Source organism: Nanorana parkeri, unplaced genomic scaffold (genome assembly GCF_000935625.1).
Source record: "Nanorana parkeri isolate BGI_ZX_2015 unplaced genomic scaffold, ASM93562v1 scaffold173, whole genome shotgun sequence".
Classification (NCBI taxonomy): Eukaryota; Metazoa; Chordata; class Amphibia; order Anura; family Dicroglossidae; genus Nanorana; species Nanorana parkeri.
The window spans coordinates 1742803-1758077 of NW_017306441.1; the positions used below are offsets into that span (position 1 = coordinate 1742803).

General features: G+C 44.7%; 1 protein-coding gene across 1 annotated transcript in view; it reads left to right on the top strand.

Annotated features, from left to right (window-relative positions):
• The first annotated feature begins 7943 nt into the window (after positions 1-7943).
• The window catches only part of MEGF8 (multiple EGF like domains 8), an 80663-nt gene continuing 73331 nt past the window's right edge, over positions 7944-15275 (top strand). The window contains exon 1 of the mRNA XM_018554790.1: positions 7944-8027. The gene's annotated coding sequence lies outside the window, so the exon portion shown is untranslated. The remainder of the gene's footprint in view (positions 8028-15275) is intronic.

The following is a 15275-nucleotide window of genomic DNA, read 5'->3' on the forward strand; positions in this document are numbered from 1 at the left end:
GGTGCTGATGGTGACGTTTGGCCGTCAGTACGGGGGGGGGCGGCGTTGCTCTCTTGCCTAGGGCAGCAGCATTTGTAAATACACCACTGTGTATAGGGATATTTTCAGCAAGTCCGGAAATTACCTATTGATTTTGCCATTCCCGTGTCACTTGCTTGTCCTTGTCACTTCCTGTAAGCTGAAAAGACCGCAAAAGCAATGTTATCTTTCTTGTGTAAACTAATATTCCCATCGACTACCATCTAAAGGGAATGAACAAAAGGCAGACATTTTTGAAGTCTAGCCTGGGTGACAACCATTGCTCCCTCTATAAATACAGTGGAGAAATTAGTGTAGACACAAAGGGACAAGAAGTGTGCTAGTTGCAGCATTGCAAGGTCAAAATAAAGTGAAACAAACCTGAAAAAATGATGTCATCACATCTAAGGACTGGTAAACTGCCGTATATTACATATTTTTTGGGGGGTTTAGATACTTGTTAAAAAGTTTTGTTTTATCTGTGTCTCCTCCTGCAACTTTTAATGCATTGCATTTGTATTGTAGCTTCCTTCTATACTTTGTGTCTCTGTATATATATATATAAATGAGGATGTTTGTTATTATTAATATTTTTTTTTTTTGCTGAGCACAAAAGCTGGTCTCAGCATTGGGTAATATGAACAGTATATTAGAACAGTATTCTACACAGACAGCGCATACGAGCTTATTTGCATCTGAGAGCAAATAAGTAAAAAGTTGCAGGAGGGTATGCACACACCGCATAATATGCATACACATCATAATGTGGAGGATGAAAACTCATTTAGGTGAGTAAATCTGTTTTTAAGGTCTAAAAGTTCTGCCTAGGAGCCGATAGCCGATATCAAGATGCTTAATTACTAGGAAAGCTTATCTTATGTGCCTCTTTCAAACTAGTTTCATTTTTATACTAGGGGCATGACTTACTTTGATTTCACTGGTAAACCCAACAACCACCATTCTTCTGTCCAATGAGAGAACCATTCTAAGCCACAGAGCCTCTCTCATTGAATAGGGCAACGAGATTGCAGGATTTTCAAATATAAAAGTTACGTTATATGGCCAACAGTTTGTGGAACTTATCACACCTATATGAGCTTGTTGGACACCCCATTCCAAAACCGGTTTATGGACACCTATCACACCTATATGAGCTTGTTGGATATCTCATTCCAAAACCGGTTTATGGACACCTAGCACACCTATATGAGCTTGTTGGATATCTCATTCCAAAACCGGTTTATGGACACCTATCACACCTATATGAGCTTGTTGGACATCTCATTCCAAAACCAGTTTATGGACACCTATCACACCTATATGAGCTTGTTGGAGATCTCATTCCAAAACCAGTTTGTGGACACCTATCACACCTATATGAGCTTGTTAGACATCCCGTTCCAAAACCAAGACCATTAATATTGAGTTTCCCCCTTTGCGGCTGTAAGAGCCTCCACCCTTCAAGGAAGGATCATGGAGTTTGTCTATGAAATTTGTTCCTGTGGAGCAAAAAAAGACCTGATTCACAATCAACATAACCTCAACGGTTTTTGGCAGGGTGGAGTTTAGGACTTTGTGAAGGCCACTCGAGTTCCTTCACACCAAACACATCAAACCATGTCTCCATGGAGCTGGCTTTGTACACAGGGACAGTCATGGTGGAACAGAAAAGGACCTACCCCAAACTGTTACCACAAGGTTGAAAGCACAGAATTGTCTAAAGTGTATTTGTATGCTGTAGCAGTAACAGGGCCCTTTACTGGAAACACCTGAACTCAAAAATTTGGAAGGATGTCCACATACTCTTGGCCATATAGTTGATGTGATATTTAGATGTCCAAAAACCTCTGGCCATATAGTATAATTGTGGACACTTTGTGGTGTCTGCTCTTAAGCAGGACCAGGTTTAAAATGGTTGACAGTTTCAGTTTTAAGTGGACCTTTTAGACACGCTGCTACAAAGGATCAAGTTAGACATTTAAAATATTTTAAATGTGCGTTTTAATTGATTTTTTGACGGTGATGTGGAAAGTTTAGTTTTACATTTGCACCTCTAAAAACAATATACTAGGAATGCACCGATACCGGTTTTTCGGTATTGAATACGAGTACCAATATTTTTTTTTCAGTACTCACCGATACTGAATACAGATACCAGAAGTCCCATTAAGGAACCCGGGCGGCGTGTAATGACCTGCCTCCCGGCTTCCTGATTACCTGGGAAGCTGGCTCAATGCCCCTTCGTCACCAGGTGACGAGGAAGCACGGAGCCAGCTTTCTGGCTAATCAGGAGGGTGGAGGGCAGGTAATGACTCGCCGCCCGGATTCCTGATTGGACAGCTTCCCAACCATTCAGAAAGCCATGCGGCGAGTCATTACTCGCCGCCCAGATTCCTGATTGGCCAGGAAGCCGACTCCATGCTCCCTCATCACCAAGTAAAGAGGCAGCATGGAGCTGGCTTCCCGGCCAATCAGGAAGCCAGGGGGCGAGTCAATACCCGCCCCCTGGCTTCCTGATTGGCCGGGAAGCCGGCTCCATGCTCCCGGGTGACGAGGGAGCATGAAGGTGGCTTCCCGGCTAATCGGGAAGCTGGAAGCATGTAATGACTCGCCTCCCAGCTTCCTCATACCAGAAGTTCCGGTATCGGGAGCATTTGGGGCGAGTAAGAGTACTCTCCAAAATAGGTGGTATCGGCACCGATACTAGTATCGGTATCACTGCATCCCTACAATATATTATATCTATAACGCAATAATACATTTTATTTTCATATATATTTCATTTTCAGTATAAAACAAAATTAATGAAAAGGAGAATGAAAGCTAATTACAAGCAACTCAATTGAAGGACACTCATCAAATATAGTGTAGTTACCAAAGTCCATTCCTGTTTGAAAGCATCCAAGGATAAAAAAAAAAATAGGCTATTAAAATATACAATTTAAAAAGGCAGTTTTTGCTGCCATACTCAACTTCAATCCATAGCTTGTCCCTCGCAGAAATTCTTTTCCACAGCTAGATGTCCGCAGTGCCACTGGATGATGGCCAGCGTGGGGTTCGAAGCCCAACTCCAAGGGAATCAAAAGCTCTCCCTTGCAGTGCGGCTTCATTTATGAAACAGATAATGTTTTATGTCACAAGCTTAGTCACACCTAACGCCCACAACCCAACCTTCCAAAAATGTTTCCTCTAAATGGATATTTCAGTCACCCAAATTCTTTGCAGCACTATGTCTATCAGAAGGTGCACCTCAAGGTTAGCCTACTACTGACACATTGAAGATGGAACCATTATATTTACTGAAACAAGTGTCAGCCTAACTGTTCAATAGGAAGGAGTGGAATAGAGAACAGAGACATTAGAGACAGCTGGTAGTTCAATATCACAGCAAAGTTGGCTTTTTATAATTCATATTTGGTGCTGTCCCACTTGGAGAGCCCACTCAAAGGAGCCAATCTAAACAACTAATGCTGCAATGCCAATGTGTCCATGGCACCGCAGACACCACTGCTTCAGTCATGGTGCCTTTTTCAGTCATGGCCATGCATAACCTTTTAGCCACAACGTGTATCGGGATTTATGGTTCACATTGGCTCATTAGTCAAAATGGCTGCCTCTTCATATTAATGACAGGGCTTCTTCTTCAGCTACAAAAGAAGCACTTTATCATCTACGTCATACAAGGCTACTCAATATAACACTACGTACTCTTGTAGCCAATTCTGGTAGAACTTAGCACTACATGTTGCACACAGAAAGACAAGGTGTTAAATGACTTGCAGAATAAATTTCATTTTTGTAAATAATAAATGTTTGTGTGTGTGTGTGTGTTTTTTTTGGGGGGGGGGAGGGGCATGCTGTTGGAGAATATAATTATTCAGTAAATGCGTTAAAAGGGAACTGAAGTGCTGTGCCCAAAAACAAACAAAAAACGACTAGTCCTCAGTATTACCTGTAGTCTCCCTGCAATAGATCTGTTCCAAAATTACTGATTTAGCATGCCTTTCTCTGCACACTCTGTCTTGGTGTTAAGATGACCATCTTGGTAGAGGGAGGGCTTTGCCATACCATGCCAGAGTCTCCAGCGAGGAGAACAGTGAGCAGCACAGTAGTGACATCACCAAAACGCACTCCTGATCTCTTGAGACTAACAGTCAGAGGCAGCATTGCCTGAGATCTCAAACTGCAGATATACAGCTATGAGGTCACAGGCACAGGAATTTAAAGAGTACATATTTCAGGGTGCTGCTTGGGTATAATTAATATTTCTGAGGGCCAGTTTACACCAATTGTGGTGCATTCCAGAGCAGTAGCTTATGGAACTCACTGTAATCGCACACTAAACTCTCCTCTTTGTTCTGTGCGATAGGACGCGTGGCAAATCTTTAATTGAAGCATACAGCATGTTTTTGCGTTCGCACTGGACCGGAACGCAGGCAATGTTTTGCCACACGTCCGATCACACTGCAGGCAAGGGGTGCGGCTGCAGTGCTATTTACTTCAATGCACCACCACGCCCCCTCCCATTCCAGAACGAAGGGGGGAGCTTAGTGTGCAAATACAGTGCGTTCTAGCAGCTACCGCTCTGGAACGCACTGCAATTGGTGTGAACTGGCCCCTTCATGTTTCCTGTAACATAACAAATCTTCACTATTTGAGTTCAGGTCCATAAAGCAGAAGCATGTCTTAAAATAAGTAGCTGGTAAAATTACCAAAGATAACCAAATAATATTTTATTTCCTTGCAATGGGAGAGCAAATGTAAATTTCTCTCGCACAACCTCTATCAAATTGTGTCTGTACACACCCAGTTCACTATGTCATGGTGACAATAACCAACTCTTCCTTGTAAACTGGCTGTTGGAGACAATGCTATCATTACTAAAGGTATATGAAGCAATATTATTTTTCTATTTTAGATATAAATTCTGATTAAGATTCTGATAGAAGAAGATGGTTGGATCTTTTAGTGATAGCCTGCTAGCTTATCGCATCTCCTGTCCAAAACAGCTTGGCTGTCATGGCTTGTTTGTGTGCCCTGTACCCAATATTGATGGCTGAGAGAAGTCAACTTGTACACCCAAACACCACTGTATGTCTGTGAGTCCCTCAAGTACATGCTCTCTTGTAGTCTTCAGAAGTGTTATTGTATTTGGAAGGCATAAGTCATATCTCTGCACTAATGGGTGAAGGTGACAGACTACTGCAGCCTTTCTTAACCAAGGCTCCTTCAGGGGTTGCTAGGGCCCCCTTAACTAACTTCTGACTTAAGATACATTCTTCCTCCAATCGTCCACGAATGTGAGGGGGCCCTTGTCCTACTAACCATAAAAGTAAGGGGCACCTCTATCACTGACCAAAAATGTAGGGGGCTTCTCTGTGTTGACCACCACTGTAAGAAGGTCCTTTCGTGCTAATCATCAGTGTAAGACTAGTCTTCTCTAGGGGAACTTCTGCACCAACCAATAAAAGGGGATACCTCTTCCACTGGCCATCAAGGTAAAGGAATACTTATCCACTGAATACCAAAGTAGGGGGCACCTCTCCTACTGGACCACCAGTATAAGGGGGCACTTCTCCAAGGGATGCCAATATAAGGGGACAGTTTTCCACTGACCAACAATACAAGAGTGCATTTCTGTGTTGATTACCAATGTAATGGGGCACTTCTCTACTGACAACCAAACTAAGGGGGCCCTTCTCCACTGACCACCAATGTAAGGAGGCTGGCTCCACTGACCACCAATGTATGGAGGCACTTCTCCATTGACAATCAATGTTAGGAGGCACTTCTACACTGATCACCAAGGTAAGAAGGCACCTCTCCCGTTGACCAACAATGTAAGGGGCTCTTGAAGAGCTACAACTTGTCTAATTGCTTTTGCAATTGCATAAATGCCTAAGGATGGTGGGATTGTAACCGTTCATCCAACTTCCCTCTATGGTGGACTTTGGCTGGCTATAGAAATTAGATGCTTGACTCCGATCAAGTTGACTTAGGTAACAATATTATATCTTGTGCTCCAAAAGAAACCAACCATGTCGCCAAACTAAAAGAAGAGCATTAATATTTACCTGTCCCGTTGCCTGTGGTTCTGATCTTCGCCCTCTTGTAGAGCTAAAACTTGTCTACTTGCTTTTGCAATTACATAAATGCCTAAGGGTGGTGGGATTGTTCCTCCTCATTCAACTTCCCTCTGTGGTGGACTTTGGCTGGCTATAGATATTAGATGCTTGGCCCTAGACATGTCCGATTCGTTTAGTTCCAAATCGAAATTCGGACGCAATTGCCGAAATTCGGACATTCGGATGTATCCGAATTCCAGTTATAACGAATGCAAACGAATCCGAATTTCCGATTGCGAAATTTGTTAGCGGTTGTCTGGACGAAATTTCGTTTGTTGTTGTTTTTTTTTACAGTTTGCAGAAGAGGAAAAAAAAAAAAGCGTGAGGTTCCCCCCAATTCATACCAGATCCTTTAGGTCTGGTAGGAATGTTAGGAGGGACCCTCCCCCAAGTTAAAAAAAAAAAGTGTGTGGGGTTCCCCCCAAAATCCATACCAGGCCCTTTAGGTCTGGTAGGAATTTTAAGGGGGAACCCCAGCCCAAAAAATGGGGGGGAAAAACGTGGGGTCCCCCCTAACAGTCCTACCGGACCCTTGACCCGAGCACTGGCCTGGCAGGGCAGGAAAGGTGGGGCGATCGAGCGCCCCCCCTCCCTGCGCCTTACCAGGCCACGTGCCCATTGGGAGGGTGTCCCCATATTACATCACTTCTGCATTCAGTGTCACTCTCCAGCTACAGAAGCTGATGAAGCAGATCTCTGCTTCATCAGCTTCTCTGGGGGTCCTAGGTGACATTAGGGGTCTTGGAGACCCCTGATGTCTCCATAAAGAGGACCTGTCATGTAAATTGGCTATCACATAGGGAGTTTCTTATCCCCCTATGTGATAGCAATAAAGTTGTGTAAAAAAAAAAAAAAGTAATACAAAAATTAAAGAAGCTTAAAAAAAATCTGCAACTCTCCTTTTTTTTTCCCTTCCCCTTTTCTTTTTTCCCCTCTACTCTTCTTTCTTCTATAAACTAATTAAGGGTTCCATTTTTTGAAAATTCCCTTTGGCCTCCTGGTGAGGGATGCGTATGAGCTCACCAGGGGGAACCATCATGTGCTGCCACAGCAGGCAACAACCGCGACTTTAATGTCAAGAGGAAAAATCACTAGCCCCTAGATAAAAAGCAGAGGGCCATCCTATCTTAAAGCCTTATATCTTTTGGGATTTCAATGGCTTGGATTAGCAATAAGGAGGGAGGAGGATACAGTGATTAATCGGGGGTCTAATTGATGTATTGCTGTGTTGCATATGACATTTGAATAAAACATACTATTTCATTGTAAAAAAGTTTGGAAACCAATAAAAATTTTGAAATACAAAGCATAAAAAAAAAAAAAAAAAACATTTTTCAGTCCCCCACTCTACACATACAGACGTAAATATGCATCGGTTGCGCCTACATGCGAAAGCGACGATTGCACCTATTGTGCCGCACATGTTACATATCACCGCGAACCTCGGAGTGAGAGCAATAATTTTAGGACCATCAATCACTGATAACACTAAACTGATGAGCAGTAAAAGCGTTTTAATGCGTCGACTATGGCCAATTTTCAGTGTGGTCGTGTTTTTCGATCATACCATCTTCAATCAGTTTAGCCCTGCACCAAGCTTTGCAGCAGTGATTTCATTTCGTGTCATATTTTCTTCCTCCCCTAGAGAGCGCTGGAGAGATGCTGTACGGAAAGGGGGCCGTGACCGCAGTTCGTACAGTCACCCACAGGTGGCGCTCTATCCAACATAGCTATCTGTTCTTAGCTGCAGTTACCCGCGCTAGGATTTTCCGTACAGTGGGCGGGCTCTGGTGACTGCTTCCAGTTTCGAGCGCAGCTGGCGAGTTTTGGTTCCGGTTCATGAGGGAGTACAGAGGTGCATATAGCGGATTGAGCTGCGGTAGGGTGAGTGTGATGGAGCGGGGCTTTAGGGTGTGTGCTGCGATGGGGTCAGTGCTGGGGTGCGTCCTATCTTGGCAGTGCAGGGGCGGTAAAGTGTAACATAAAAAAGAGCTGTTATGCCTGCCAAAAATGTTGCATCCCTGTCCATCCAGTCCTGAGAGTTTACACAGCTCTTCCAACCTGGATATTTTCTAGTGCAGCAGTGGAGGGGCAGGGGCAGCACCAGGGCTCAGTTGGGTGTCCCTCATGCAAAGGTCCAACGATGGCATGAGAGAGCGGAGAAGACATGACCTCATCAGTCTGCTCCTGCTTCCTCATTGTCCAATCACAGGTGGGCAATGAAGAGCTAGCAATCAGGTGTACCATCAGTGTACTTGAACACAGTTACCCTCCCCCACCACTAGGTTGATGTGCGCCCATTAACACAGAATACCAGATTTTGCCAGTTTAAAAATGTTTCCTTCCTTTTGGGTTGTATCTTTGGAGCAGTTCTATACATAGGACTCAATGGCAATGTGCAGATAAGGGATGCGGCGAGATGTATCACCAGCTGCACACCATTCCAGCATCCTTCTACATACGTCAGTGGGATTCCGGTCTGGTGTGCAATGGGATATGTTTATTCAAATGAATGGCAACGCACCACCCTCACCAGCACATAGGTGTCTTGAATTGTAATGTCTTCCTTATATTGTAAAGCGCTGCGCAAACTGTTGGCGCTATATAAATACTATTTAATAATAATTATTGAGTGGTACAGTGTGTTAATGGCACAGGACTTTAAGATTAATGCACTGTACTAGTGTGAACGGGCCCTCAGAAACACTGACAGACACACTCATACACACTCCCCCCAAAAAATGTCTCTTTTTGTTTTCTTTTTCACATCCATCCAGTCTCTCTACCTAATGAAAACTGGAGCGGATCCTCATCCTGGGGTCCAGTGTGGGCTGCGGTGCTGTAATGGAGCTCCATCCATATGTGCATTGCTTGTACAACTCCCTTGTATGCCTGTAAAGGGGCCGGGAGCCAGAATGTGATGTCACTCTGGTCCAGGCACCTCTACAGGACACGTGAGGGAGCTGTAAGCAACAGCGGTTCCTTCTTAAGGCAAACAGAATGTGAAACACCACAGTACAAGTGCAGATACATGGTGAGATTATTGATATACAGGTGAAACTTTAGAATATCGTGCAAAAGTTCATTTATTTCACTAATGCAACTTAAAAGGTGAAACTAATATATGAGATAGACTCATTACATGCAAAGCAAGATAGTTCAAGCCGTGATTTGTCATAATTGTGATGATTATGGCTTACAGCTCATGAAAACCCCAAATCCACAATCTCAGAAAATTAGAATATTACATGCAATCAATAAAACAAGGATTGTACATAGAACAATATCGGACCTCTGAAAAGTACAAGCATGCATATGTACTCAGTACTTGGTTTGGGCCCCTTTTGCAGCAATTACTGCCTCAATGCGGCGTGGCATGGAAGCTATCACCCTGTGGCACTGCTGAGGTGTTATGGAAGACCGGGATGCTTCAATAGCGGCCTTCAGCTCTTCTGCATTGTTCTGTCTCATGTCTCTCATCTTTCTCTTGGCAATGCCCCATAGATTCTCTATGGGGTTCAGGTCAGGCGAGTTTGCTGGCCAATCAAGCACAGTAATCCCACAGTCATTGAACCAGGTTTTGGTGCTTTTGGCAGTGTGGGCAGGTGCCAAGTCCTGCTGGAAAATGAAGTCAGCATCCCCATAGAGCTCGTCTGCGGAAGGAAGCATGAAGTGCTCCAAAATCTCCTGGTAGACGGCTGCGTTGACCCTGGACTTAATGAAGCACAGTGGACCAACACCAGCAGATGACATGGAAACTTCACACTGGAAACTTTACATTGGACTCCAAGCATCTTGCAGTGTGCGCCTCTCCATTCTTCCTCCATACTCTGGGTCCTTGGTTTCCAAATGAGATGCAAAATTTGCTCTCATCAGAAAAGAGGACTTTGGACCACTGAGCAACAGACCAGGTCTGTTTTTCTTTAGCCCAGGTAAGACGCTTCTGACGTTGTTTGTTGTTCAGGAGTGGCTTGACAAGAGGAATACGACATTTGAAGCCCATGTCCAGGATCCGTCTGTGTGTGGTGGCTCTTGATGCACTGACTCCAGCCTCAGTCCACTCCTTGTGAAAGTCCCCAACACTTTTGAATGGCCTTTTCCTGACAATCCTCTCCAGGCTGCGGTCATCCCTGCTGCTTGTGCACCTTTTTCTTCCACACTTTTCCCTTCCACATAACTTTCTATTAATGTGCTTTGATACAGCACTTTGGGAACATCCAACTTCTTTTGCAATTACCTTTTGAGGCTTTCCCTCCTTATGGAGGGTGTCAATGATGGTTTTCTGCACAACTGTCAGGTCAGCAGTCTTTCCCATGATTGTGATTCCTACTGAACCAGACTGAGAGACCATTTAAAGGCTCAGGAACCCTTTGCAGGTGTTATGGCTTAATTAGCTGATTAGAGTGGGACACTTTGAGCCTAGAATATTGCACCTTTTCACAATATTCTAATTTTCTGAGATTGTGGATTTGGGGTTTTCATGAGCTGTAAGCCATAATCATCACAATTATGACAAATCACGGCTTGAACTATCTTGCTTTGCATGTAATGAGTCTATCTCATATATTAGTTTCACCTTTTAAGTTGCATTAGTGAAATAAATGAACTTTTGCACGATATTCTAATTATTCGAGTTTCACCTGTATATTATATGATAAAAGGGCAAGATAATCCTGATTTGATCTGGGTAATGTCTTAAGGTGCCCATACACCTGCCGATTATCGTACGATAATCGCGTGATCCTGCGATCGTATGATAATCGGCAGGTGTATGGGTAGTGTGCGACCGTTTCTACTGTACGGTCACATGTCTTGTGTCTTCCGAGCATGCTTGAAAACCTGCCGAAAATCGTACGATTTTCGGCGGGTTAGTGGCGTGCTCGGAAGACAAATGCAGAACGGGCCGGTGTGCGCAGGCGCACACTGCCCGCTCAGCATTGGAATCATCGGAAGCCCGTCTGAGGAGCAGGCTTGCGATGATTGCAAGTACGATCTGCCTGTCCAAGATGGGCAGATCATACAAGATTTTAATTACCTTACAACCATTGCACAACGAAAGTCGTGCGATGGTTGTAAGGTGTACGGCCAGCTTTACATGTGATGCTTTGTTATATAATCATTACGGCGGGAATCGGGCGTCCCGAGGCTGGGTGACACCCGGAGCGGTAACCGGGTGTCACCCCGCCAATTGGTCCACTGTCTTTCTCACCATGTGTATATATATCTGCACTTGTACTGTGGCGTTTCACATTCTGTTTGCATGAAGAAGGAACCGCTGTTGTTCCGAAACATCACTATATGATGTGATAGCAATCGAGTCAATAAACCGTTTTTGGCTTGAAATTATATTGGAGTGCGAGTGACTTTATACACTTATCTTGGATTGCAGAGGCATCTGCAGTCACTTTGGCACCCACCCGACTCTAAGGGTATTATTCGGTCAGGACTGCGATGGGTACACTGGAATTTGGAGCTGTAAGCAATGCACATATGGATGGAGCTCCCTCGGGGCCATACCCCTAGCCCACCCCACCTCAATCTGACACTCTGCACTGGGCAGCATATTTTGAATGGCTGCTTGGCACATAAACTGACAGTGCTGCGCTAGGGGAAGGCTGAGGAGCCTCTCACCCAGTGCAGTGGAAAGCACGTGGCGACCAGTGATGGGCTCCGGCGTGTTCGCAGCTCCACGTGCCGAGCCCATCACTAGTGGCGACCCGCCAGTTCAGAACTACGGATTTACATCATCGCTGTGGGCTGATCAGGCATGACATATGCATACTTTCATTGGGACAAGCTGAACCAATGTAGGTATAATAATCTACCTGGGCTTGTTCACATCTGAAACCACTGACAATGGTACCGGTATTGTGTGCAGTGCGTCAGGCCTCGTGCTTTTATTACAATGCATCCGTAGCTGCAGCATGGCGGATATCCTCAGCGTTTTCTGCAATGCTTCCTGTGACGACTGTCAATACATTGATTTTTATATTTTATATAAGTACATGGCAGTTTGCCTGCTTTGCAGAATGCAGTGGACTGTATATCTGCATATGATGTGAATGAGCCCTTAGGCCTAATCACTCAAATTGCACTTAAGCCTAAAACTATTCACTGGAATTGCGCAAGTCTTCATGTTTGTGCTGCTGAGTGGCGAGAAGGGAGGGGCGCTCATACAGACGACACTTCTGCCAGCAAATCTCAGGGGGGAAATAATAGCGATTACACAAGACTTCATGATTGGTCTGATTGTTACTTCTCCCCGGGATTTCTCACCGGTGGTACCGGCATATCCTGCTGTATCCAAATTCAGCCAGATCAGGTAACGATCACCTTGCAGCTATGAACATCTTTAGGTGTTGTGACATCCTATGTAAAGTTTGTAATGGAGTCAACCTTACTGGCGTGTCAATGAAGGCGCTACAGACATCACCACATTTCTATCAGACACATTACATAAAGCTATATGACATCTCTGGTAACATGGCCTTGATCTGGCTTTTGCAATATGGGCCATGTTACCAGGGATGTCATATAGCTTTATGTAATGTGTCTAATAGAAAACTGGTGACGTCTATAGTGCCAGCATTGTCATCACGCCAAACTAATGGCATGGGTATGGAGACTGAAGAGCCAATGTGGGTTCCCCTTCTGGGTGCCATGGGAGCTTGTTAGGTAGTGGAAAACTAATGCAGCCAACTAACCAGTCCTTAGATGTGGTGGTTGCATTAGTTTTCTTTTAGCTTTTCTAATAAATTTTCACCTGGGGATCTGGCCAGTAACGCACACACACCTCCTGTCTTAAGGTGCCCATACACTGTTTGAATTTCGGCTGTTTTTTAGGAACCGGCCGACATTTGCACAGTGTGTGCTGCTGTCGGCACCCTTTCGATTGGCATCTCTCGATCAGCTGATCGAAGGAGCCAGACAGAACATTTTCGATTGATCAGAGCCGGCAGCCAATGAGCTGCATGGTCTGGTCGGGTAATCTGACAGGTGCTGGCGGCCGCTGTCAGAATACAATGTAAACAGCGGGATTCCTCGATCGGCACGCTGTTTGTGTTGATGGAGGAATCGGCCTATTTTTTCGTTCAGCCAGCGGGTTGAAGGAAAACAATAGATCAGTGTATGGCCAGCATTAGGGTAGCTCCAGTCTATGGAGGAGCAATGAAGCCATCCTTGGACAACAACATGGTCACCCTGTGGGGAGGGTAATGTTAGCCGCAACAGAAGATTTAAATGGACTTAATGGAGAACTATGAGGTGAGTGAAAATCACTCATCCTCATATTTCGAGCCGACGTGTGATAATGAAACTGCCACAGGTCGGCTCAGTAGATCGGGAGGTGAGCGGACACATACCGGCGCTTTCTTACTTCTCGATCATGTCCCTGCACAGAGCGGTGACTGTCAGTCACGGCTCCCTGCAGGGATTCCCCCTCTTCCCTCTCCGATCCTCCAGTGCTGACTGAGTGGGCGGGTACAGCTGGCTCTGCCCCTAGATAGGCAGAGCCAGCTGTTATTCACGCAGCTGGGTGGATCCAGACAGCTTTATCGGGATCCGTCCCCGCTGCGGCGGTCTCAGTATACCGCGAGCTGTAGCTCGTTATATACTGAGCTTTGGTTCACGGGAGGAGGTTAGCATGTCCTCCCGTGACCTTAAAGAGAACTATGGGGAAAACACTTACCCTATAGTTCTCCTTTAACTAACAAAGCCGAAACCGAGCTAACACTTTTTAAGCAGTTACAGCAAAAGTTTCTTTTTTTCCTTTTGGGATAAAAGTTTTACATAAATGAATAAAAGCTGATCATTGTAAGCACCCCTGACAGTGGTAAGTAGTTTGTCTCAACTCTCTATCTGCCACTTTTGGACAGCTTGGTCTGCTAAAGGAAGATTTGCTGCTTGGATTACCAGAAAAACATAAAAGGGGGAGAAAAAAGCCTAAAAAAAACAAATGCAGCCACCACATCTAAGGACTGATCAGCTGCAATATATGACATTTTTTCTTTTGGGTTTAGATACACTTTAAGGATGTGAGACCTTTTATTATTTTTTTACGAAATGAAGTGTCCAGAGCAGGAGCATGATGTTATGGAGGGATGAACCTCCCTCATCATGTGCTCAGATACTAGTGTATAAACCGTGACCAAAATGAGTGTGTAGAGAGCATGCTCAAAGAAGATCAAAGGGCGGTGGCCTAGGGAGACGGCTAAACAGATCAGGATGTATCAGTATCAGTGTTTCCTCTTCATAGATACCGAGCTGCTTCTCATTGCTTATTAGCTATTTACACTGTGATTAGAGAAGCTTTGAAGCCATTGAATTTCAGCACCGGACTATGTACCTTTGTTAATGTAGCTAGCCTGATATGGTAATGTAGCTAGCCTGCCACAGCAGCTGGCTCTGATAGATACTATATAGTTTGGGTGATCCAGGCAGATATGAAAAACAAAAACCCACCAACAAATGCATTACAAACATTAAATGTATTTAAATGCAACTAGAATTAGAATGAATTAGATTCTGTATCATTCCCTAGTAATCCCCGATACAGTAGAACCCAGACTGGGAGAGTAAGGAGCAGCAATAGAAGCCAATGATGTTTGCCGCAGGGCTCATGTGGTCACCAGAAACATGTTAACAGGAGTAGAGAGCGAGCAGAAGAATGAGTTCAACAATTTGCTGCTGCTCCCTTAGTGTCCAATCACAAACTGGGAACGGGATGGTGACCTAGAACCTTGGTTTTCAACTGGTGGGTCGCGACCCCATGTTTATTGGGTCACAGCCTGCCTTTCACTTTTTTAGGTGAGCACAGTACTGTCAGTTCTCACGCCAAAATATGCTGCCTTGGACCTAGCGTAAGGCTGGGTTCACACCTGGGCGTTTTTTAATTGCTGATTGAAGCGTTGAAAAACGCTCAAACAGTGAAATCCTATTAACTCCTATGGGCATGGTTCCCACCTGGGCGTATTTCAGCGTGTTTTGACGCGCTGAAAAACGCCCGAAATAGTACAGGAGCTTCTTTGGGGCATATTTTAGCACGTATCCATTGGTATTCCCGAGTGTGGCTCGGGGTTAACAAAGCGGTAACCCCGAGCCACACTCGGGAATACAGCGTAGGTCTTCCCTTGT